Source organism: Saimiri boliviensis, chromosome 13 (genome assembly GCF_048565385.1).
Source record: "Saimiri boliviensis isolate mSaiBol1 chromosome 13, mSaiBol1.pri, whole genome shotgun sequence".
In the NCBI taxonomy this organism is placed as follows: Eukaryota; Metazoa; Chordata; class Mammalia; order Primates; family Cebidae; genus Saimiri; species Saimiri boliviensis.
In genome coordinates, this window is record NC_133461.1 from 30,318,516 (window position 1) to 30,344,067 (window position 25,552).

The 25,552-nt window shown below is 45.7% G+C and overlaps 1 protein-coding gene across 4 annotated transcripts in view; it reads left to right on the forward strand.

The window, feature by feature from the left end:
* Nucleotides 1-25,552, forward strand: part of ZBTB7C (zinc finger and BTB domain containing 7C) — a 380,371-nt gene that overhangs the window by 199,153 nt on the left and 155,666 nt on the right. The window lies entirely within an intron of this gene.

Consider the following 25,552-nt stretch of genomic DNA (forward strand, 5'->3'; position numbering starts at 1 on the left):
AAAGGCACCTGTGTAGCCAAAACCAAATCCCTGGTGATTGAGAAGCTTCAGGGACAGCAAGACTGAGGATTGTGTCTAGGGCAAAAAGCCATTCTGGATCCCATCTTGTTCCTTTAGTGCACCAGCCTCATTCCTTCCAAAAGGTCTGTATACCTGCTCCTCACTCTGTGAGAGCTCCAGAAAGAACTGGCCCCGCTGAAACCAGGAGCCAGGCAAAAGAGTGTAAGCTGGGGGAGTTGCAGAACAGATGCTCTCACCGGTCTCTGGCTGGAGGAAAGGCCTTCCCTTTGTGGGTCTAAGCCAGACTTTGCATGTGGCTACCCTTGTGTTTGAGGGGTTTTGTAGCCCCCACACATAGCGGTGGTCCAGGCTGGCCAGGCAGAGGAGGGTTTTTAGGATTCTGTGAACTTGGTCTATATTCTCCTTCCCTACACCTGTAACTCTGCAAATTCTTATCCTTCTTCAAGACCCGGCCCAATTCCCCCTAGACTGATATGAGTGGTCTCTTGGCTTAGACCTCCTGCCTTTCCTGCCATAGCCACTCAGCTATGAAAGAACAAACTAACTGGTCCCTTCTCTCTTGGCTTAGATAATTTTTATTAATAAAATTTATTGTTCACAGCAGTTTTAGGTTCACAGCAAAATTGAGTGGAAAGTACAGAGAGTTCCCTTACGCCCCCTGCCCCCATTCATGCACAGCCTCCCACGTCATTTACATCCATCCCTCAACCCCAAGAGTGGTGCATTTGTTACCATCAGTGAATCTACAGTGACACATCATTATCACCCAGAGGCCGTAGTTGACATTAGGGTTCACTCTTAGTGTGGTATATTCTGTAGGTTTGGACACATGTATAATGACACATGGCCATCATGACAGTAACATACAGAACAGTGTCACTGCCTTAAACATCCTCTATGCTCCACCTCTTCATCCCACCAACCCCTGGCAACCACTTATCATTTTACTGTCTTCTACTTTTATCTTTTCCAGAGTGCCATATAGTGAGGATCATATAGTATGTAGCCTTTGCCAGAGTGGCTTCTTTTTAAAAATATACATATATATTTTTAAATTATTTGTAGAGACAGGGTCTTGCTCTGTTGGTCAGGCTGGTCTCAAACTCCTGGGTTGAAGCAATCCTCTTGCTTTGGCCTCCCAAAGTGCTGGGATTACAGGCATGAGCCACTGCACCTGGCCAGACTGATTTCTTTTACTTGGTAATAGGCATTTACATTTCATCCATATCTCTTCATAGCTTAATAGCTCATGTCTTTTTAGCATGTCTGTGTGTACCATAGTTTATTTAGCCATTCACCTACTGAAGGACATCTTGGTCACTTCCAAATTTTGATGATCATGAATAAAGCTGCTATAAACATTTGTGGACAGGTTTTTGTGTAGACGTAAGTTTTTAATTCATTTAGGTAAATGTCAAGGAATGTGATGGCTGGATCATTTGGTAAGATTATGTTAAGTTTTATAAGAAACCGCCAACCTGTCTTCCAAAGTGGCTGTATCATTTTGCATTCCCACTAGCAATGAATGAGAGTTCCTGTTGTTCCACATCCTCAGTAGCATTTGGTGGTGTCAGTGGCTTTTGGACATTCTAATAAGGTGTGCAGTAGTGTCTCCTTGTTTTAATTTGCAATTCCCTAATGACATATGATGTTGAACATCTTTTCATATGCTTACTTGCCATCTTCATATCTTCTTTGGTGAGGTGTCTATTCAAATCATTTATCTACTTTTAAATCAAGTTGTTTCTTATTTTGAGTTTTAAGAGTTCTTTGTGTGTTTTGGATGCCAGTTCTTTATCAAACATATTTCTCGCAAATATTTCTCCTACTCTGTGGCATGTCTTCTCATTCTCTTGACACGTTTTTTGCAGAGCAGAAGATTTCGACTTTAATGAGGTTAAGCTTATCAATTCATTCTTTTATGGGTCATGCCTTTGGTGTTATATCTAAAAAAATCACCATCATACCTAAGGTCATCTAGGTTTTCTCTTATGTTATCTTGCAGGAGTTTTATAGTTTCACAGTTTACGTTTAGGTCTATGATTCATCCATTTGAGTTATTTTTGTGAAGGATGTGAGGTCTACGTATAGATTAATTTTTTGCACATGGATATTCAGTTGTTCTAACACCATTTATTGAAAAGATTATCTTTGCACCATTGCACTGCCTTTGCTCCTTTGTCAAAGATCAATTGACCATATTTATGTGGGTTTATTTCTAAGCTGTCATTGTCCTGTTGATCTATTTGTCTATTATTTCACCAATACCATGCTGTTTTCATTAGCATAATTTTATAGTAACTCTTGAAGTCAGTCCTCTGAATACTTTTTCTTCTTCAATATTGAGTTGGCTATCCTGAGTCATTTGTCTCTCCACATAAACTTTATGGAATTTTTTTAAAAACAGATTAATTGGTATATAATTTACAGATCATGGAATTCACCCATTTGAAATATATCATTTAATAGTTTTTAGGACATTCATGGAGTTGTGCAACCATCTCTTCTTCTTCTTCTTCTTCTTTTTTTTTTTTTTTTTTTTTTTTTTTTTTTTTTTTTTTTGAGATGGAGTCTTGTTCTGCCACCTAGGCTGGAGTATGATCTCGGCTCCCTGCAACCTCTGCCTCCTGGGTTCAAGCTATTCTCCTGCCTCAGCCTCCCAAGTAGCTGGGACTACAGGCACGTGCCACCATATCCAGCTAATTTTTTTATATTTTTAGTAGAGATGGATTTTCACTGTGTTAGCTAGGATAGCCTCAATCTCCTGACCTCGTGATCTTCCTGCCTTGGCCTCCCAAAGTGCTGGGATTACAGGTGTGAGCCACCGCGCCCGGCGGCAACCATCTCTTCTAATTCCAGAACATTTTCACCACCCCTAGAAGAAACCCCATACCCATTAGCAGTCACTCCCCATTCTTCCCTTCCTCACCCCATGACAACCCCTTAATCTGCTTTTTGTCTCTAACAATTTGCCTATGCTGAACATTTCATTTAAATGGAATGACATAATATGTGATCTTTTGTGGCTGGCTTCTTTCACTTTGCATGGTATTTTCAAGGTTCATCCATGTTGTAGCATTTGTTAGAACTTCATTTCTTTTTAAGGCTGGATTATATTTCATTGTGTGGATATACTGCCTTTTATTTATTCATTTATTCATTCATCAGTTGATGAACATTTGTTTTCACTTTGGGCTATTTTGAATAATTCTGCTGTGGATGTTCGTGTATAAGCTTATATGTGGATATATGTTTTTATTTCTTTGGGATATATATTTAGGAGTGAAATTTCTGGATCATATGGTAATTCTATATTTAACTTTTTGAGTAACTGCCAGACTGTTTTCCAAAGTGGTTGTGCCATTCTGCATTCCTACCAGCAGTATGTGAAAGCTAGTTTCTCCATATCATTGCCCACACTTGTTCTTCACTGAGTTTTTTATTCTAGCCATTCTAATGAGAGGCTAGGGATATCTTACTATGGTTTTCATTTGCATTTCCCTGGTGGCTAATGATATTCAGCTTCTCATGTACTTATTGGCTATTTGCACATCCTATTTGAAGATAGGTCTACTCAGGTCCTTTGACCATGTTTTAAATATTAGGTTATCTTTTTATTTTTGAGTTCTGAGAGTTCCTTAAATAGTCTAGACTTAAGTCCCTTATCAGGTATATGATTTGCAAATATCTTCTCCCAAGTGTGGGTTGCTTTTCACTTTATTGATGGTGTCCATTAAAAGTTAAAAGTGTTAAATTTTGATAAAGTCCCATTTATGTTTTATTTTGTCACGTGTCCTTTTGGTATCATATGACTTGGATTTTTTTTTTTTTTTTAAAAGACAGGGTCTTGTTCTGTGGCCCAGGTGGGAGTTTAGTGGCACATTCATGACCTCCTGGGCTCAAGCAGTCCTCCCACTTTGGCCTCTAGAGTAGCTGGGACTACAAGTGTGTACCACCATGCCCTGGCTAATAGTTTCTTATTTTTTGTGTAGACGAGTCTCACTATGTACCTGGGCTGGTCTTGAACTCAGGGCCTCAAGCAGTCCTCCTGCTTCAGCCTCCCAAAGTGCTGGGATTACAGGGGTGAGCCACCATGCTCAGCCAGTGACTTGCATTTTAAAATAAATTTTACTGTTGACTTTTGATAACTTTGTGTCTTGCTAGCTCAGCTAAATTTTAAGTTTGTCAAAAGCAGAATTCATGTGAAATTCATTATTGTATCTGCTCCAATGTCTGGACTTGTTAGCTTGATTTGGATCTGACCTGTACCTGGGTCAGACACTAGCTGCCTCTTTGGACTCCTTTGACCTGCAATTCCCATTTGGAGCTGGAGGGTTGAATAGTAGGTCCCAACTTGGAGCATCCATTGTCTCCTCAGCATCAGAGAGGGTTAAATGATACTGCATTGGCTGAGACCCCTTTTTTCTCTCAGTCTTATATCCATTTCTCTATAAACATATCCAGGGGAATATTCTCTATTTTGCCTTATGGGCACCAGCTGCTGTTTTTGCCAGGCTGTCATCTATTTAGTTGTTACTTTTTCGACTTTATTTTTAAACAGTATAACATAGAGTACAGCAACAGTGAGCATGGGACAGATGGAGAACAAATCCAAATAACAGACTTCCAGAGCCACCTAATATAAGTGACTGGGGTAGGATGGGAGAATAAAACCAGATTGCTGGATTGCTAAAAGCAAACAAATATCAATAAATCACAAATTAAGTCAAAAAAGGGAGAGCTCATGAGGAAGTGGCACACCTTAGCCATCCTTCTGCCACGCAGAGTCTCAGATGCTGGGGAGGTGAATGAGCTGAAGTTGACAGGGGCGTTCCAGCCAGGACAAAGAGCAGGATCAGTGGTGGAGGTGAGAAGAGAAGAAAGGCTGACAAAGCCCTCCTGGGGCAGGCAACACATTTAGTGGGTGGAAGTCTTGAGGAGCCTGCAGGAGTCAAATGATTGTAAAGCAACGCCTTTCTTATCGGGGTAAGGCTCCAGGCTCTGTGCCAACTAAGATATTCCCCACCCCCTTTCCCTCCTGGGGCATAAGTAGAAGTTAGAGAGACGTGAGTTCAAAGATCTGGGTTTTTAAAAAGGAAAACAATAAAACCAGTTTTATTAATTTCTTCTAGAACAGCCAGCACTTGATGCAAATCAGGGGTAGGGACAGAGGCTTCTGTGGTCTCCAGGGACTGCACTGGTGGACAGTCCTCAGGCGGCAGCTTAACTTCCTGATTCACACTCCAAAAGTCAAGGAACCACTCTCCCTTATTTGTCCTTTCGAAGTGGACTAGGGGCTGGTAAAAGTGCCTTTTTATCCTCAGTGCTGATCCTTAATGCATTAACCTTTTTGCTGGAACAGCTGCTCTGTCCCCCAAGCATCCTGGGCACAGGGAAGGCCACCAAGGCCAACTCTCAGCCCTCATTATACCTCGTCTGGCTATGGCTTATTCTCTTCCTGTCTTTTGATCAGTCCTGTCTTCCACCATTGCCCCCCTACACACCCTCCTACCTTTTTAGTAAAGTGCCCAAACGTTAAACACACAGCTTGATGAATTTTCACATAGGTAAGCATTCTTGTAATTACACCATGATCATGTTCTAGAACATTCCCCGCACTCTGAATTGCTCCCTCTTAAACCTTCCTCCCGACAGAATTCCCTCAGAAGGAATACCTATCCTGACTCATATCATTGCACAGCAGTTTTGCTGTTTTGAAATTTATGTAACTGGAATCGTGCCATGATCATTCTTTTTTCATTTCACTTAACAATGTATCTGTGGCCTGATGTGGTGGCCCATGCCTGTAATCCCAACACTTTGGGAGGCCTAGGTGAGAGGATTGCTTGAGGTCAGGAGTTCAAGACCAGCCTGGACAACATAGGGAAATCCAGTCTCTATATAATATATTTAAGATGGGTAGATAGATAGATAGATAGATAATAGTTAGATGATAGGTGATAGACCATAGATGATAGATATAATCTGAGATTTATTCATGTTGTAGACTATTCAGGAGTTTATTCTTTTTTGTAGCTATATAGTATTCATGTAGTAACTACACCACACTTTTTTTTAAACCCATTTTATTGTTGATGGATATTTTGATCATTTCTAGTTTGAGACTATCTTTTTAAACACTCCTGTCAATATTCTTACTGAGGTTTTTTTTTTTTTTTTTTTGGTGTACATAAATATCTTTTCTGGTGGATATATACCTAGCAGTGAAATTGCTGGATTGTATGGCATGCGCATATTTAGCTCTAAGAGATATTACTAAACACTCTTCTGAAGTAATTGTATCGATCTACACTCTTGACGGTCATTAAGTGAGCCCCACTTGTTCCGCATCCTCACTAACACTTGACGTTTTGCCTCAGCCCTTCTGGTTGCTACAGCGCTACGTCCCCGTGGTCTTTTTAGATTGTGTTTGCACGATCATATATGTTTATTCACCATTTTGATATCCTCTTTTGTGAAGTGCCTATTCAAATATTTTCCTATTTTGTAATTGGTAAATCTGTATGTTTTTTTCTTATTTGTTGTCTTTCTTTGTATGTTTTGGAGTGAGTTCTCTGTCACATATCTTCTCTCATTCTACAGCTTGCCTTTTTACTCTCTTAATGGTGACTTTTGATGAAGAGAAGTTCTGAATTTTAACAAATTCCCATTTATCAGTCCTTTCATTTCTGGTCAGTGCTTTGTCTGTCCTGTTTGAGGATGTTCTTTGCGTACCCAAGATCATGAAGATATATTCTCCAGGGTTTTCGTTCAGCAGCTTTGCTGTCTCAGCATTCATGTTTAGGTCTATGATCCATTCGAAATTACTTTAGTGGGAAGTAGTGGTCAACTTTATTTATTTATTTATTTAGTTAGTTAGTTAGTTAGTTAGTTATCTTGCTCTGTCACCCAAGCTGGAGTGCAGTGATGAGATTACAGCTCACTGAAGCCTCAACCTCCTGGGCTTAAGCGATCCTCCCACTTCAACCTCTGGAGTGGCTGGGACCACAGGCATGCACCACCATCCCCAGCTAATTTTTACATTTTTTTGTAGAGATGCAGTTTCACCATGTTGCCTAGACTGCTCTCTGACTCCTGGGCTCAAGCGATCTGTCCACCTCAGCATCCCAAAGTGCTGGGAAACATTTATTTTAACATGGCTATCCACTTGACTCAGCACCATGTATTGTAAACACCATTCTTTTCCAGGTGAAATGCAGTAGACCCTTTGTCATAGTGACCATAAGCAAATATGTCTGTTTCTGGACTCTATTCTGTTCCATTGGCTTCTTTGTGTATACTTGAACTTATATATCATACCACTCTGCTTTCTACTGTAGCTTTATGGTAGAAGTTTTGATATCATGTAGTGTGATTTCTCTTTGTTCTTCTTCATTATTGATGGTTATTATAGGTCATTTGCATTTCCATATAATTTTGGAATAGCTTCTCAGTTTCCACACATGTATACACAAACACAAGAACAAAACTGCCACAGTTTTGACTGGACTTGCATTGAATCTATAGTCTCCTCTGGGCCCATTGGCAATTCTCATTTGGCTGCTGCTTGACTTCTCTTGGCCACTAAGCAAAGAAGTAAACACTCATTTTAATGGGGGCAAGGGACAGTTAGCAATAAAAAAGCAGCCTAGCTTGGGGGTGGGGTGGAGCAACCTTGAGAGAGGTTATACCTGCCTAGAGACTAATGAACAAGGATCCCAGGGCCCTGGGGACACTCTTCTTTCTCCTCCCTTGCTAAGTAATTGTATTGATCTAGTAGTCATTTAAGAGAGTCCCAGTTATACATCCTCGCCCACACTTGATGTTTTATTTCAGCCATTCTGGTCGGTGCAGAATGTGGTCTTTTTATTTTGCATTTGCATGATCTTTTATGTTTACTCACCAGAGATGAATAAACATATAAGACTTAAAGAAATGGAAGTACTATGTTCATGAATTGAAAGAATCAATAGTGTTAAGATGTCTTTCCTTCCTACAGGAAATCGACTTTGTTACTAATACTGTCTATTTCCTTCCCACAGAAAATAGACATCTTAACACCATTGATTCTTTCAACCCATGAACATAGTACCTCCATTTCTTTTAAGTCTTCAATTTTCTTCTGCATTATACTTCTCAGTGTAGAGGTTGTGCCCATATTTCACTGGTTTTGTTTCTTAGGTATTTCATCTGTTAATGCTATTGTATTTAAAAATTTTGTCTTCTACATATTGTCACTAGTGTACAATTGGTTTTTTTGACCTTGTGTCTAGAAACCTTGCTAGATTCATTTATTTGTTCTGGTCTTACCTGAACCAAACTGTAAACTAACTGGGAAGATGTCCTCTACCCGCTTCTGCAGAGTGCTAGGCCTCAATAATTATTTCCTGGCTACCCTGAAAATCCTCCTACAGTGAAGGGATGGGAAAGAAGAGTGTCCCCAGGGCCCTGGGGATCCCTGGTCATTAGTCTCTAGGCAGGTATAACCTCTCTCAAGGGTGCTCCATCCCACCCACAAGCTGGGCTGCTTTCTTATTGCTCACTGTCCCTTGCCACTATTAAAATGAATGCTTACCTCTCTGCTTAGTGGCCAAGAGAAGTCAGACAGCAGCCAAATGAGAATTGCTAGTGGGCCCAGAGGGGACGAAATTTACACACTCCCTCTCTCTGAGCTCCTGGCTGAGTTTCCATGGGAGTCTCTGGCTGCAGGGGTATAGCTGGGATGTGTTGGGAGAGAGGGTGGAACTGTCACTGAGGAATGGGTCTGTGGAGGTGAACTTAGGCCATGGAACACGTACCACAACATTGGTATTTGCCAAGGTATTTTGCTTGATCCTCAAGAGACATGGTCTTGTCCCTAGGAATCCTGCTATAGATAAGGAGGCAAAGCTTAAGCTACATGAAGGAAGGGATCTTTTAAGAGCCCAAAGACCTGGGTTTAAGTTCTGGCTCTATCAGCAATGGGCTCCAAGCTTTCCAACGTGTACCTTCCCTTCCTGCATGGGCCTTGTCTCCCAGCGAGATTATAAAAGGGCATTAGTCATCCTCTCCAGTTCCATCTGGCTCTGAGGCTCTCCCTTAGAAGCAGCCCAGAAGGCCAAGGAAGAGGAGGAGCTGATAAGCGCAGTGCGTATCAAGGTGAAAAGATCCATGTGGGATGGGGCGGGTAGGTTCACAGAGAGGCTGGAGTGAGAGACTGGGCTTGGGCAGAGTTGAGTAGGCAGAGAGGAGGAGGCCAGTTCCTCCCAGGGCATCTGCTGTCTTTATGGGGACCCTCTCCAGGCACATTCTATCCATCTCCCACTACTGCAAGTGGTGTGACCTGATGGAATGGCCAAGGTATAGATCAGAAGTGGAAGGAATGAAAAAGGAGGGAGGCACTGCAGAGAGAAGGGGTGAGGGCCCTCCCAGGTGAGCAGGAGCAGCTTCACACCGGCTGATAGGTGGACCACCTGGTTCAGGGTCAGAGACTCATGCAGAATGGTCAAGGATGACTTAAGCTGACACTAAAAAATCCTCAGGGAAATTACAGGTAGAGGAGACACCCTCTCTTCAGAGCCTCTTCTCCTCTCCACCCTGTACTGCAAAGACTGCTTGGTGGGGTGGGGGACTGCCTGCACCTTACACTTCTCAAGCAACTCCCTTGTGCCTGGCTCTGGGTTGGGTGCTGGGGATGTAAAGAAGAGGGACACACAGCTCCTGCTTCAGGAATCTTCCATAGAGTGGCAGGACTAGTGCCATGGTGGAGCTCAGGGTGGGATCATGGGAACACCCAACCCAAGGGGTGGGGCAGTGGGGGCCCATGCTCCCACTTTTGAGGGAAGGTGGCGCCCAAAGGTTTAGCCCTAAGAAGGTCACAAAGAAATGAAGCAACCTGAAGCCAGCTCCAAGGGGCTGCTGTCCCTGTTGTTGACATTTCTAGAATATGGGTCTAGAATCAGAAGGAAAAGAGGAAGTCCATTCTTCCGCACCTCAGAGCAGTCCTGCAGTGGACCCAAGCTGTTTCGTCCTTCTCAGCAGCCTTAGGGCTTCTCCACATAGGGTGAGTTCAGGAAAGATCCCCGTAGTGGAGTCTGCCAGCTTTCTGCCCAGGCCAGCCATGTCCCTGGCCACATGAGTCCAGCGGTGCCACCTCCCACATCTCCTGCCACCACCTGGAGCTGTGGCTCTGTTGACTTAGGACTGTGCTTGGAGCCACACTGTGTGTTGCTGTGAGTGCTTAGGACTTGGTGCAGGAAGTCCTGGAGTATGGGCTCTGCTGGAAAAGTGTGGAAGATGCAGGCAGTGAGGCCCCGGCAGAAAACGGGGAAGGCTCTCATGGCAGAGGCTGCAAGACGAGGCGTCTGGGCCTCCATCCTCTTGCTTGGCAGAGGGCCTGACATTTCATGCTGGGAGGTGTCGATACCTCAGAGGGGTTGTGGCTGGATGAGGGTGAGAAGTGGGGATCTTAGGGCTGCTAGATGAATGGCAGGCAGGGAAGAGGGTAAGGCCAGGGGCTTGGGTGGGGAGGAAGGAGGTGATCTCCAGCCTGGAGACTCTGGTGGGGGCAGGGGAAGGCCACGCCCCACTCCTGAGCCCCTCCTCTGCCCAGGACCGTGGGTGCCAGCTGCCACAGGACTCCTGGCTGCGTGGACACCCTTTGTCTCCTGGGCTGGAGCTGTAGGGGAGGGCACCCAGCGCGTCATGTTCCTCCTCTGCTCAGGCTGTGCCAATGTCAACAGCACTGGCCTTCTGTGTCCTCCCATGGCCTGTGTGCATGCGGTGGGGATGGGGTGGGGAGGAAGCAGTCACAAAGAGCTTCGCCCACAGTCTCCCCCACTGAGGATCTGAGCAGAGCACAGTGGGGTACTCAGGATAGCTGGGCGGGCAGAGGTGGGGTGCCCTCTCACGTTTAGCTTCCACACCTACCTTCTCAGCCCACTGCCACCAAGACCCTGCCCAGCTGGCTTCATCCTGCCAGTTGCCCCCGGCCCCCAGCCTGATTTTGCCCCCCTTCTCTGTCCTGCCCAGTGACTGTGCCTCCTGCTTCACTTTCTGTCACCTGGAAGGTTCCAGCGTGTCCCTCCCTCCCTCCTCCCTCCCTCAATCCTACCCATTCTCTGAGTTCCATCTCTAATCCCTCGTGGCCTCCCTGGGCCTCAGCAGCCCCTCTTTGTTCCACAGGCGGATACCCTGGAGTCCAGCCCTACTCAGGAGGCTTTGGGCTGCCTCTCTGTATGTGTCTGTTGTCCCCAAAAGACTACAAGGCCGTGGAAATTAGTGTCCATGTCCTGCCTCCTCCCAGCCCCCACACCGTTTCTGGTGCACAGAGTGGCCTAGTGCCTGAGCGTGGGCAGGAAGTACTGTGGTCCCGCCCAGTAGCATCACCCAGGCAAAGTCCCTGCTCCAACTCAGCTCTCCACTGACCTGCCCATGTGGCTTTTAACTGGGTGGGAACCTTCAGCAAGCCAGTTCCCCTCTGGGATTGGGAAGCAGTCAAATCATAAAGGAAGAAGACGGGCTGGTGGGTGGAAGAGAGATTCATGCGGCCACAAAGGGTAGTGAAAAAATTAATACAGTGGAGTCCAGATGACAGCTGGTTATGCCTTGGATTTATGCAGCTCTTTGGGTTTTTTCTGAGGAAGACTGGAACAAAGGCTGCTAGGAACTGTGGTGTCGGAGGGATGCACACCTCAGATTAGAAAGGGCTGCTTTTTATTTATGCAGCCGGGTGGTGGGTGCACAGGTGTTCATTATAGTATTTTTTTTTTTGGCCTTTTTGTATTTCTGAAATATTTCATAACAAATTTTTAAAAGCAAGAGGCACCTGGGGCCGAGATAAAGGAGGTGGCTCTGGAAAAAATGGAGGGAAAGAGGCAGGAGGAAAGACAGGACACCTGGAGTGTAGGTGGAAGGAGGGGCGGGCCCCAGAAAGTGGGGAAGATGTGTGGAAAACCCAACTTCATGAATCATTGGCCTCCCTCGAAAGCTTGTTAGAGCATGGGACAAGAACTGTGTTGTGCGGGGCCAGAGCCAGGGTGACGTCATCACACGAATGGACAGCAGATGAGCTCTGATCAGGCTCATGATGAGCCAAAGACTCCCCTGCTGGGGGCTACCCGGCCCCTGGATTTACATCCTGGGTTATGCATTTGCTTCCCGGCATTCATGCGTGCCTGTCAGGGGAGGGTTTAATTGATGTTGATGTTTTTTAAGCAATAATTCTAAAGTAGGTGATTCTCCTCAGTATGCCTGGTGTTCACTCTGAACATCTGAAGAACAGATCAACTGTATATATCATGGAGAGGGGGAAGCAGTGGAGGGAGATGATTCACTTTACAAAAATGACTTTGTACATACATAACCATGCCTTTAGGGGCTTCAAGTGAGATTTGGGGTGTGGGGATGTTATCTTGTATGGAAAGTGGAATTCACCTGCACCAGTGCGATGCCCGTGCACTGCTGTTAGATGTTCCACACCTGCCTGGGGCTCCAAGGGGTGGTGCCCGGGGTGACCAGCTTCACCCTGACCAGGGCCAGGTGGGAGCCACACACCTCAGCTTCTCCCTACAGTGAATGGGACCATGTCTGCTGTTTTTCAAGAGGCAGGTGGGGACCTGAGCCGAATGCCGGCTTCCCTACAGAGAGCCCATCTACTTTCTGCTCTGCCGGAAGCTGCTTGGCCCATAGGGCCTGAGTTTAGATGCTGTTGTGTGGAGTCTGAGCTGGGATGACGGCGGAAGGCTGATGGCCACCTTGTGCTGCGCCATGCTTCTGTGGAGGCGCAGGGTGTGTGTGGTTCATCTGAGGTGGCTCTGAATACAAGGACCCATTTCCGTTGATGAGCATCCATCTGTTAGAAAACTGTATCCTCATGACTAGGTGGATTTTCATATTATTTATGAGAAAACTACAATAATAACAGGTTAGCAACTGGCCCCTGGGTCTCGATTGCACACCTGCTGATTCTTGTGGTATGAGATATTTCGTGCCTGTCCTGCTTGTGTTTGGTGAGGTGTTGTGTCAATGAGCCCAATGTGGACTGAGTCTGTCTCCAGACAGGGGTTAGATTTGCCCTCCTTGTCCTTCCCTGGTCTGGCCTGTGCTACAAACACCAGCCACAAGGGCCCTTTGCCAAGGCAAAATATGGAGTGTGGGTGACTAAATATGTCTGGGTGAGGTTTTCTGACATGTGAACCTAAAAGGGGCAGGACCAGGTGGGAGATGCGGATGATTTGGGGTCACGGTGCCTACTACAGAAGGGCTTCTTGCTGGCTCTTCACAGTGAATTCCCTCTTTAGAGTTCTCTTGGGAAATCCCAGTGTTGTGCGATTCTAAAATAGGGTGTTGCACACTGGGCTCCAAGAATACTGGCAGCCAGGATCTACTCTCCAGGAAGGGTGGCTGAGGGTTACTTTGCAAGTAAACTGACTGGCCGAAGAGAAAAAACAATTTCTCTCTCTCTCTCTCTCTCTCTCTCTCTCTCTCTCTCTCGAAGTGCTACAAGTGTCACCACTCTGCATGCAGTGTTGAATACCTTCTTTCATTTTGAGTATAGTGCTCAAACTTGCCCTCAACTGTAAGCAGTGTCTCCAAGTCTGGAACTTCTTGGATCATATCCTCTGGAAAATGACCAGATTTCTACCTAATCCTCCATAGAGAAGTCACCAACTTTTTAGTGTCTTACTCTTAAATATTAATGATGGTCAAGTATCAGCTGGTATCTATAGAAAGGAAAACTCTAATATGAGACAGAGAGAAACGTAGAGCGGTGGGGAGGAGGAGGAAGAAGAGGGATTCAACAGAAAAGGAGCTGGAAGGAATAGAGCCAAGCCCAGGAGTGGAAGAAAACTTCAATAAAACTGTAATTGATGTCCTCAGAGAGATAAGAGGAGATAATGCATCCATAAAATGAGAATAGAAGGTTATAAAAAAGAAACAGCCAAGGAATAAGGAATTAAACATATAATAGCAGAAATTTGAAATTCAATAGAAGATTTGAGGGAGAGAAATGAAGGACTTTCTCAGAATGTGGGGAAAGAATGATTTAGAAAGGAGGATTTGAAAAAATTAAGGAAACTAGAAGCTTAATCTAGGAAGGCCAGCAGTAGGAGTTCTAGAAATGGAGAATAAAAAAACCCTAGAAGAGGAAATTCTCAGAGAAGTTATGCAAGAGCTTCTAGACTGCAAGAATGAATAGCACAGGCCCACAGCGGGGCACATCATTGTAGAACCTCAGAAGACTAGGGATAAAGAAATAAGTTATAAACCTTCAGAGAGAAAAAAAAGGAGGTTGCCTTCAAAAATCAGAACAGAGAATGGTGTTAGACTTTCTACCAGCGTCCCTGGAATCTAGAAGATACTGGGACAGTCCCTTCAGCCTTCCAAGGGACAGTGGTTTCCAGCTTTGCTTTCTATTCCCTGCCAGTCAAGAGTGAGAGGAATAAAGTCATTTCAGGTAGGCATGGGCTCAATGATGTACCTCTGATGTAGCCTTTCTCAGGAAGCTGCCAGAGGAGCATTCATGCCACTGAAACCAGAGTAAACCAAAAATAAGCATGGCATGTAGGGTAGACGAGATAATGGACTCCCAAAGATGTCCACATCCTAATCCCCAGGGCCTGTGAAAGCGTTAGGTTAAACGGCAAAAGGGATTGAAGATTGCAGATGGAATGAAAGCTGTGAATCAGCTGGCGCTGAGATGGGGACATGGTTGTGGGTGATCAGGATGTGCTGGATCGAATTGTAGATGTCCTTATACGTGAAAGGGGAAATGGAAGAGGGATCAGAGTGAGGCAGTATGGGAAGGGCTTGCCTGAGGTTGCAGGCTTTGAAGATGAAGGAAGGGAGCTCTGAGCCATGGAATGTAGTAGCGTCTAGAAGCTGGAAAGGGCAAGGAAACAGATTCTTCTTGAGAGTCTCCATGAGGAATGCAACCCTGCCAACACGTTGGTTTTAGCGCACAGAGACCCATTCCCAACTGCCAACTTCCGGAACTCTAAGATAAGAAATCTATGTTGCCTTATGCCATGTGGTTTGTGGAAATTTGTTAGAGCAGCACTAGAAACTGATGCAGTTTGTCTGGAGGTCCAATGCAAGAATCCAGGTGACAGCTATGCACCAGGCTTCAGAGCACTTGGTCCAGCCTGGAGTTGGAGGATGCAGAACTATAGATGGGATGATTCTAGGAAAAATTTAAAAAGGAATGGACACTTCCTAACTTGCTGAACAGTCTAGGAAGGGATTTTAACAGCCCTGGCAGTCAGTTTTATGTGTAAATAAGAGTTAGGTACATATAAAGCCATTGTTTTTAACACTAGAGAAAGTACAATGTTATGCAAGAAAGGAAATCATATTATGGTCGTCCATGAATCATATCTACCCCATCACAATACTGCAAGTGCTGACAATTGATTTCACTAAAAAGGATGGTATCAGGAAGATACACGGAACAGAAATGTGTGTTCACAGGGAGATAAAACCTCGTTTCCATTATGAAACACTAAAAGATAATATCTAAAGTAGAAAATCTAGAAGTGTGCTGTGAACTGAATTATGTCCCTTTGTAACTCATATGTTGAATCCTAGTTTCCAGTATGGCTGTATTTGGAATAAGGAAGTAACTAAGATTAAACAAGGTCATAAAGGTGGAGCCCAGATCCCATGGGATTAGTGTCCTTATAAGAAGAGACACCAGAAAGTGTATTCTCTCTGGCATGTGAGGGCACAGTGAGAAGGTAGTGTCTGAAACCAAGGACCGAGCTCTCAGCAGAAGCTCCATTGGCTGGCACCTTGACCTTGAACCTTCCCAGCCTCCAGAACAGTAACGCCAAATTCGTTGTTAAAGCCACACAGTTTAGGACTTTTTCTTTTCTTTTTTTTTTTTTTTTTCTGAGACAAAGTCTTGCTCTATCACCCAAGCTGGAGGGCAGTGGCACAATCTCGGTTCACTGCAACCTCTGTCTCCTGGGTTCACGTGATTTTCCTGCCTCAGGCTCCTGAGTAGCTGGGATTATAGGTGTCCACCACCACACCCAGCCAATTTTTTGTATTTTAGTAGAGACTGGGTTTCACCATGTTGGTCAGGCTGGTCTCGAACTCCTGACCTCATGATCTGCCCGCCTCGGCCTCCCAACGTGCTGGGATTACAGGCATGAGCCACTGCACCCTGCCAGTTTATGACATTTTTCACCAGCTCTAGCTGACCAATACAGCATTTTATTTAGAAATATGTCATTGAAGAACAGGAGAAAATCGAGAGCTGTTATCTCTGGGAATTGAGACTCAGTGTGGAGAGGGCTGGAGCAGGGGCTGCTATTTTTCATTGCTGGGCTTTTATTATTTTATTATTTTAGATTTTTTAAAACCATGTATATGTATCAGTTTGATTTTTTAAAGCTAGTCAATTAAAAACAATAAAAATAATGTACTGGCTTAGGTAAATGAAAAGCTTAGAGGCAGGATAATCTTCAGGAGCAGTTTGATCTGGTCCCTGGTTTCATTTTCAGCTCAGCACTGCTCACTGGACTTCTTATGGTAACAAAACGGCTGTAGCAGCTCCAGGCCTTACATGCACCTTCCACATCTCCAGTGATGAACCATCTTCCCTGGAAGTCCCCAGCAAACATCTCCTTGCATCTTATGTGACAGAATTTGGTCTAGTTACCATGGCCAGGGAACAGAGCTGAGCTGATTGGCTTAACTCAACCATGACCCACCCCTGAAACACATTGGCTGTGGGGGGCAGGTGGTAATCTGGAAGGAAGTTAGCTTTCTCTTACCAAGAGGAAGGCTGAATGGATGGTGGATGGTTCAAAATGGCAAATGTTCACTACAAATATGTTCTTCTAAAGAGCATTTTCCTTCTCTTCATGAGTTGCAGGTGCCTGCTAACACTGTACTTGTGATTGCTTGGTCGGTTTATTTGATGACATTTGGGTTAAATGTTCACTTTTGCTGTACATGACCCATAGTGCTGGGTCTAGGAAAAAAAAAAAAGAATTTCAGAAGAGAATTTAAAAGAGGAGAGCATCCCACACAACATAAAGGATTTTGTAACATGAAGAATGAGAGATGGGTCCACGGCCATGTTTTCTTACGGGGACGTGTGCACAGCTGTGACACAATTGGACATAAATCTGGGCTCAGGAAGATAGTGTGATTGAGAGACTCCTTGATATGCCTCTGACCCCCAAATCCTTCCCCAAGCAACCTCCTGCAGATGCCTGAAATTACATCATTAGAAACTCACCTCTGTAAAAGTTTCTGTTATCTCTGGGAGAGTGGTGCCTTTGGCTATTGTCTGCTACTAAAGCTGTAAAGTTAGTTTGCCAAATCCTTCCTAGGCAGCTGCAATGGGAAGAAGTCTTAGGCAGGGATGCAAGGAAGGGAACTGTATCTGGAGAGGTACAGCCCACTCCTCACAGGGTGGACTAGGGAAGCAGCAGCTCCAGGGGAGGACTGGACCAAGGTGGGCATGCCAGCATCAGGTCTTTAGTCTCAGGAGAAGTAACCTTCCTAGGTCTGGATAAGGGGGACACTAGATGCCCTCTAAACTGCAATTAACTGTCTTGCCAAATTTACCAGCTTTCTCCATTCCCTCTGACTGATACCCACAGCTAGAGAAACACTTGCGACGGGAAGGCTTCTGTCCAAAATGTCCACCATGTCTGCTCCCACCGGCTGAGCCAAATGCTTTTCTGGAGGCAGCTGGGCTTTGTTCCCAAACCTGTTTATGCCAGTGGACCTTACTATTGTAATTATGCAATTTAATTAAACATTATACAAGCCAGTTAAATACTGTTGCAAAGAAAAGAAGAAAGTATTTCTATGAAAACTAAGTTGAAGCTTTGGAAAGACTCACAGAAACATTTTTGAGTCATTTCAAGACATTTTTTTAAAAATTCTGTTGAGTTAGGTGTGGGTGAAACAACTACGGAAGGTTGGGGAAATATAAAAAAAATCTAGAGAGACTTTCTACACTCAAATTATTTTGCAAATATATTTAATTTGTCATTCAACTGGAAAAAAAACCTGAAACTGAAAATTGTAGGCAATTGCCATATGTATTAGTCTCTTCTCACACTGCTAATAAAGATATATCCAAGACTTAGAATTTATAAAGAAAAAGAGGTTTAATGGACTCACAGTTCCACATGGCTGGGGAGGCCTCACAATCATGGCAGAAGGCAAAGGAGGAGCAAAGTCACGTCATACATGGCAGCAGATAAGAGAATGCGTACAGAGGAACTCCCGTTTATAAAACCATCAGATCTCATGAGACGTATTCACTATCATGAGAACAACAGCAGGGGAAAATCCGCCTCCCAGGTTCAATTACCTCCCACCAGGTTCCTCCCACAGCACATGGGGATTATGGGAGCTACAATTCAAGATGAAATTTGGGAGAGGACACAGTCAAACCCTATTACCATATGAGTATGATTTGTGTAAAAAATAAAAATAGAAACAATTTACCAAAAGATAGAAAGTTAAAATACCTTAATGTTACATCAAAAGTTTGGTGAATGAATGTACAAGTATATATTAAAGGCTAAAATCTTTCAGTCAGCTGACTAGTCCAGTCAGCTAGAGGGACCTCTACCATAGTATGTTTGCTAGGGCTTTAGCTCCTAGAAATTCACTCCCACGTTTCTCTGAATCAGAGTCTGGTGTGCAGAGATTACATTTTTGGGCCACGGATGCTTAGTTGGCTGGATTTCCCAGAGCTGGCAAAATTGGGAGTAGCCAAGGGGAAGCAGGGATGGGGATGATTTCAGCCTGAGCCAGTCCCTCTGCCCCCTCCCAGATGTGTCTCTGCAGGCCCTGAACAAAATGCTGCACTCTAGCCCCCGCTCACTCTCCCCTGTTCTCCATTCCCCGAAGCTATCCAAAGACTCAGGCCCAGAGTCAGCTGGCAGGTGTTTGGGGTTCCTCAGCTGCCCTCCTGGCTGCATTTCCTAGTCCTCTCTGCACATGCCATCCGTTCCAGCCAGACCTGGTGACTTGCTGCCCTGGTCATGCTGGGCCTGTTCCTGCCTCTGCAGCATTGCTAAGAGTCTCCCCTTTTTAGACTGTGCTTCACCCCTATCTCTCCAAATCCTTCCCATCCCTCAAGCCTCTGCTTACTCTGCTGCCCCCAGGAGCCCTCTCTGATGATCTCCTGAGCTCACTGGGCATGATCACCTTGCTGCACTTAGTTCTCAGCAGGGTTCACTGACCTAACCACATCTCCCCCCAGCTGTGAAAGTAGAGTCTTTCTTTAGCCCCTTTCTAGATTTGTTCAGACAACCCCACCCAGTATCACCACTCTGCGTGGTTCCATGGATTTCACTTCTGATTTCTCCTGCAATGGACAGAGAGCTGCAGGATGACTTGCAGCTGATGTGAGAGACCCTGGCTGTCTGGGCAGGGGGTGGGGTAGGGAAGGAGAAGGAAGTGGGAGATGGGAGTGGACCAGCATCGCCTTCTCAGTAGCTCCCTGCTGGCAGCCCTTGCTCTGATTTGGCCAGCCCCAGGAGAACTTCCCTGAGTCTAGAAAAAATAAAGGGGGTGTGACTGAGCAGAGGGCCCAGATTGGGCAGTCAGAGGAGGGAGATGAGGCCTTTGTTCCTTGGGCAGGCTCATCTGCCCTCCCCTCCGCTGGCCCAGGCCCCACTGTTGGCCTTGGCTCTGGACTCAGCCCTCCCTCTTTCTCAGGGCTATTTTAAGATTCTAGGCCAAGGTCACAGACATGTGGACTTCTAAGGGGCTATCACCCCAGAGCAATGACTGAAGGAGGATTCCATTCTCCCAGCCACACACAGACACACTCTTGCTGAATCACACCATGGCTTCATATCCTGCTGGCTAGGTGGCATGGAGTAGACACCACCTGACCCTCCATAAATGCTTGCTGGGCTTCCTGGAGGCACCCCCATGATGGGTCCCTAGATAAAGGGGCTTCATTCTGCTTCTGTCTCCATGCTGATGAGGCAGGATGCTCAGAGAAGACCCCATGCCCCTGCCACCTCATTTCAGTGGATCCTGGCCTCGCCACTGCTGTTCCCTGCAGGAGCTTGTGAGTGTCCATCCTGCTGGGGAGAGGAGCAGAGCAGAGCAGGTGCAGCCAGCGGAGCTGCCTCTGAGCTACCCTCTCACAGCTGGGGTAAGTGCCCCTATTACAAGCACAAGGTCTCTCCTCTGGCCTGTTCCTTCTACCTGAATTCCGCTATTCATTTTGTTCAGCAAGCACTCTGTTGGGAGGTTGGGTAAGGGGCATATATTCAGATTTTTTTGATGGGAGAGCAAGAGGCATTCAAACAATGACTATTTAATTCAGTACTTGTTTATCGAATACCTACTATGTCTGGTGTTGGGAGTCGGGGGATAGGAAAAGGCTGGGCAGAGTCTAGCTTCTAGGCCTGCGAGGAGGGAGCTAAATCTATTATAGACCCCACTTTTGGAAGTCAGGGAGGGTGGGCCTGGCCCGGGGTGGATGCTCGGAAAGAGTGAATTAAGACTATTAAGACTAGAATCACTGCCCAATAGCCAGAGGAGCCCGGGTTGTTGGGGTGGGGTGCCCAGCCCTGTTTGCACCACCAGCCGGAGGCCCTGCTGGCCTCCCCACTTGACTTTCTCACACTGTCTCTAACATTTTGGCCAGACACCATTGCATTTCAAGCTGGAGGATGACACAGGTCTCACAGTCTTCCTCCAAGTCCCCAGCGCTTGGTGATACCCTGTACTGATTGGCCCTGAGCATTGTGTTTTAAAATGGTTGATTTTTTTTAAATTACGAAACTTTATTTTTTAGAGCAGTTTTAAGTTTATAGAGAAATTGAGCAGAAAGTACAAAGAGTCCTTACAACATATCCCTTTGCAATACCCTCCCTCGCCCTGTTTCTCCTATGATTACCATCTGGCACTAATGTGGAACATAATCAATGAAGCAACATTGATACATTGTTATGAACAAAAGTCCATCATCCACTAGGTGCGGTGGCTCACACCTGTAATCCCAGCACTTTGGGAGGCCAAGGCGGATCACGTGAGGTCAGGAGTTCATGACCAGCCTGGCCAATATGGTGAAACCCCGTCTCTACTAAAAATACAAAAACTAGCCAGGTGTGGTGGTGCATGCCTATAGTCCTAGCTACTTAGGAGGCTGAGGCAGGAGAATTGCTTGAACCCAGAAGACAGAGGTTGCAGTGAGCTGGTGTCACGCTATTGCACTCCAGCCTGGGCGACAAAGCAAGACTCCATCTCGAAAAACAAAAAATAAAAGTCCATCATCTACCGTTTACACTGGAGTTCTCTCTCTGTATTGTACCATTTTGTGGGTTTTGACAAATGCATAATAATGTCATCTCTGCACCTTTACGGTGTCATGCAGAATAGTTCCACTGCCTTAAAAATCCTCTGTGGTCTGTCTATTCATCCCTTCCTCCCCCTACCCCTGGCAACCACTGATCTTTTTACTGTTTCCATACTTGTGCCTTTCCCAGAATGTCATATAGTTGGAATCAGACAGTATGTAGCCTTTTCCAATTGCCTTTTTTCACTTGCTTTCATGTTCTTTAGTAATATGAATTTAAGTTTCCTCCATGTCTTTCTGTTGCTTGATAGCTCCTTTCTTTTTATTGCTGAATTATATTCTGTCATCTGGATGTTCCACCATTTATTTATCCACTCAGCTACTGAAGGACAGCTTGGTTCCTTCCGATTGTTGGCAATTATGAATAAAGCTGCTATAAATATTTGTGTGCAGGTTTTTGTGGGGATATAAGGTTTCCCATCGTTTGGTAACTACCTGAGAGTGTGATTGCTGGAGTCTATGTAAGCTTGTGTTTAGCTTTGTATAAAACTGCCAAACTGTCTTCCACAGTGGCTATACCGTTTTGTCTTCCCAGGGTGGTTGATGTTAATATTGGTGATAAAGCAAACTGCAACTCATCACAGATAGCCTCTGAAGGATCCCGGGCGGAGCATCTACTGCCTCCCTGTCACTGCAGACTCTCTGCTGACCAACCCCCAGGCCTCTCAGGACGGAGGCTGGCCCGTCTGCTGTGAAAGCTCAGCACAGCAGGCCTCTTCTCACCAAGCGCTGGGCTCCTGCTAGCCCCAGAAGTACTTTCCCCAGGAACACGGTCGGCTCTCATATATGTGCCAGCCCCATGCGAAGCACTGAGGACTGAACAGCAAGCTTAGTGCTCAGTGTCCTCTACCAGCCACCGTGGAGCTCAGCTCCCAGGGAAAAGCCAGCCTTGCTGGCCCCAGATGAGGTCCTGCACCAAGTGTCTCTCCTTGTTCTCTTACTTAATTCTTGCTTCGACCTTGTGAAGTAGAAAGTAGGTTGCATTCTTATGCCCCTTTTGCTGGTAAAAATCTGATGCAGAGAGAGGTTAAGTCACTCACCCAATGTCACACAGCTGGTCAATGGCAGGGCAAGGCTGGCTCTGAACCACCAGGCATTATGGTCTCCTGGGAGCTACAGACCCTGCCACAGGGCCCATGACCTGGCTGTCCTCCCAGCCACCGTCACTCACTGCAGGGCGGCCATGTGCTCATCTTCCAGCAGGTGGAAGATGAGTGTGGGGGCATGAGTGTTTGTGGCCACACATTCACAGACAGACACTGCACTCCCACCTTCCCAGAGTCTTCCCACACCCAAGGCAGAGAGAAGAGGGATTGATGACAGGGAGAGAAAGGGATGTCGGGAAAAGCCTTGGCCAACAGCACTCTGGTCAAGGGCATGTTTCTTCCCACAACAGCAGGCTTGAGCCAGAGCCCATCCACTCTACTCCCTGAATGCTGCTTCCGTTTCTAACCTTCAGAAAAAGCCAGGAGCATCTGTCCCGCAGAGGCCAGCCCCTGACAGACAGCACCAGCTAGTCACCGAGCCAGGGACTGGAGAGAGAGAGCTTGGATGATGCCCTCCTGCCCTTTTCCAGCCATTTTTGGAGATTGGAGAAAACAAGTCGTTAGTCTTGAGTATTCCTTAATGATCTAATGAGAGCAAGGCAAGCCAGGTAGTCGGGTTTGAGAGCACCCAGGTCAGGGCCTGGGAAGGCACCTGAAATGATTAAGAACCTTGTTCTGGCTGCAGAGGCGTGAACTCATGCTGTATCTATCCAGAGGTGAGGGGCACCTGGAAGATTGGGTCGGGGAGAGGCAGTCACTGCTAACTCGGAAGGTCACTAGCTAATTTCACATTCTTAAAATCGAATCTAATTTTGATTTTTCTAAGTTGGAAGACCCTTTGAGACTACTCCCTCGTTTTGCGGATGGGAAAACAGAGGGGACGAGGCTTATTCAGAGCTCCTGTCAGTCTCTTCCTATCTCCCAGGCCTGGATTTTTTTTTTCTTTTTCAATTTTAACATTATTTTTTGAATCTTAAAGTACGTTCCAAGAAAAAAAATCCAGGACACAGAAAAAAATTACCCATGCTATTTATTCGCTCTCACTTGGAGAAGCTGTTAGCGCTAATGACCTTTCCAAATTAATAAAATCTGTAAATGCTCAATTGTTTATTGCACACATTGAGTTATACCTCTAAGTGACTGGAAGAAACTGAACATCCGCCTGGAATATTTAGCTGCAGGGCCCTGCAGCCAGCAGCCATGCTTTGTGCCCTGGGCAGGGAGCTATGGTTAGAATTCCCTGAGAAAGGAGGCAAGGCAATCTGGCAGCCATGGTGTACTCAGCCCTGAGGTAGAGCCTGCGGTAGACAAAAAATGTTAGTAATAATCGTTGCTCAGCATTCATTTCCAGGACTTATTGGAAGAGGCCAGATTTTCAGACAAGAACATAAGATAGTACCTAAGCAAGTGTGGCATTACCAGCTGTGGCATTCAGAGAAAGTACAAGTGGGAGGGATCTGGAAGCCTTGATGAGGGAGGTGGACTTTGATGTGGACACAGTAGAAAGAGTAAGATTAGGTCAGATGGTGGGCACAGAAAGGGGCTTTCTAGGCCAGGGGCATGAAGTGAACAAAGGGTAACAATGAGAGTGACATAGGAGTCCAGGTTCCTAGTGGAGAGAGCAGGCAGGGGACCCGGGGATAGGCCTGGTTAAGTGGAGGAAGGCTGAGTTCTGGAAGGTGATGGTATTTGGACTTCGAGAGGCAGGAACAGGAGAATCCCATCTCTCAATGCTCAGACCCCTCTGTCTGAAGCCACATTGCACAAACATCCTGCTTATGAGCCACGGGCTCTGATGTAATTTGGCTTTCCCCACTGAAATCTCATCTTGAATTGTAACCCCCATAATTCCCCTCTTCTGTGGGAGGGACCCAGTGGGAGATAATTGAACTATGGGGCTGGTTTCCCCCATACCATTCTTGTGGTAGCAGGTGAGTTCTCATGAGATCTGATGGTTTTCTAAGGGGCTTTTCCTCCTGTTTGCTCCGCACTTCTCCTTGCTGCACCTATGTGAAGAAGGACGTGTTTGCCTCCCCTTCCACCACGATTGTAAGTTTCCCGAGGCCTCCCCAGCCTTGCAGCACTGTGAGTCAGTTAAACCTCTCTCCTTTATGAATTACCCAGTCTCGGGTATGTCTTTATTAGCAGTGTGAGAACACACTAATAGAGGCTTCCTGGCCGTCACACTGTCTAGTATATACATCCTTGGGTCCTACTGAGTCTCCTTGTCCAAGCTTGTGAATGACACAGGTCACTCTGACTTCTAAGATGAAGACGGACAGAAGTCTTGCAGAGAAACAGTGTGGAGCTGTATGCTGTGCTATTGTTGCAGGGGGATTTTTATTTTAACCATTCGTTAAGTGTGTAATTCATTGACATTAAGTACATTCACACTGTTATGCAATCATTACCACCATCCATCCTAGAACTTCTTCATCTTCTCAAATGAAACTCTGTCTCCATTAAACAATAACTCCTCATTCTTCTCTCCCTGCCCAGCCCCTGGCAACTGCCATTCTACTTCCTGTCTTTATGGATTTGACTTCTCTAGGTGACTCATATAAGTGGAATCAGACAGTATTTGTCTTTTGTGACTGGCTTATTTCACTTAGCATAATGTTTTGGAGGTTCATCCATGCTGTAGTGTGTATCTGAATTTCCTTCCACTTTAAGGCTAAATAAAATTCTGCTGTATGTATATACCGTGTTTGTTTATCCATTTCTCTCCCAACATTTGGGTTGCCTCCGCCTTTTGGCTGTTGTGAACAATGCTGCTATGAATGTGGATGTACAGATATCTGCCCCAGAGCCTTGCAGGAGGATTGAGCTTTAAAAAAAAAAAAAAAAAGCGCTTCCAGCTTTCAAATGATCAGGGCTGCTCTGCCGGCCCTCGCTGCTATAGCTCCACAAGGAGCAGCTTGCCAGCTTGCCACTGCCCACGTGCTAAGATCCTCCTCCCTTGAGCAGAGCTGCACAGCACCCTCTGCCAGGGACACAGATCGAAGCTGGCCTCTCGTGCCCACTGCCTTTCCCCATTCCGAGCTAAGCTGCTCAGTCTGTGCTTCAGCCAGTGTCAAGGCCTCTTTGCCTTCACTTCTTATCCTGAAGTGCATCAGTCATGTCGAATTTGTCCCTCACTGAGGTAGCAAAT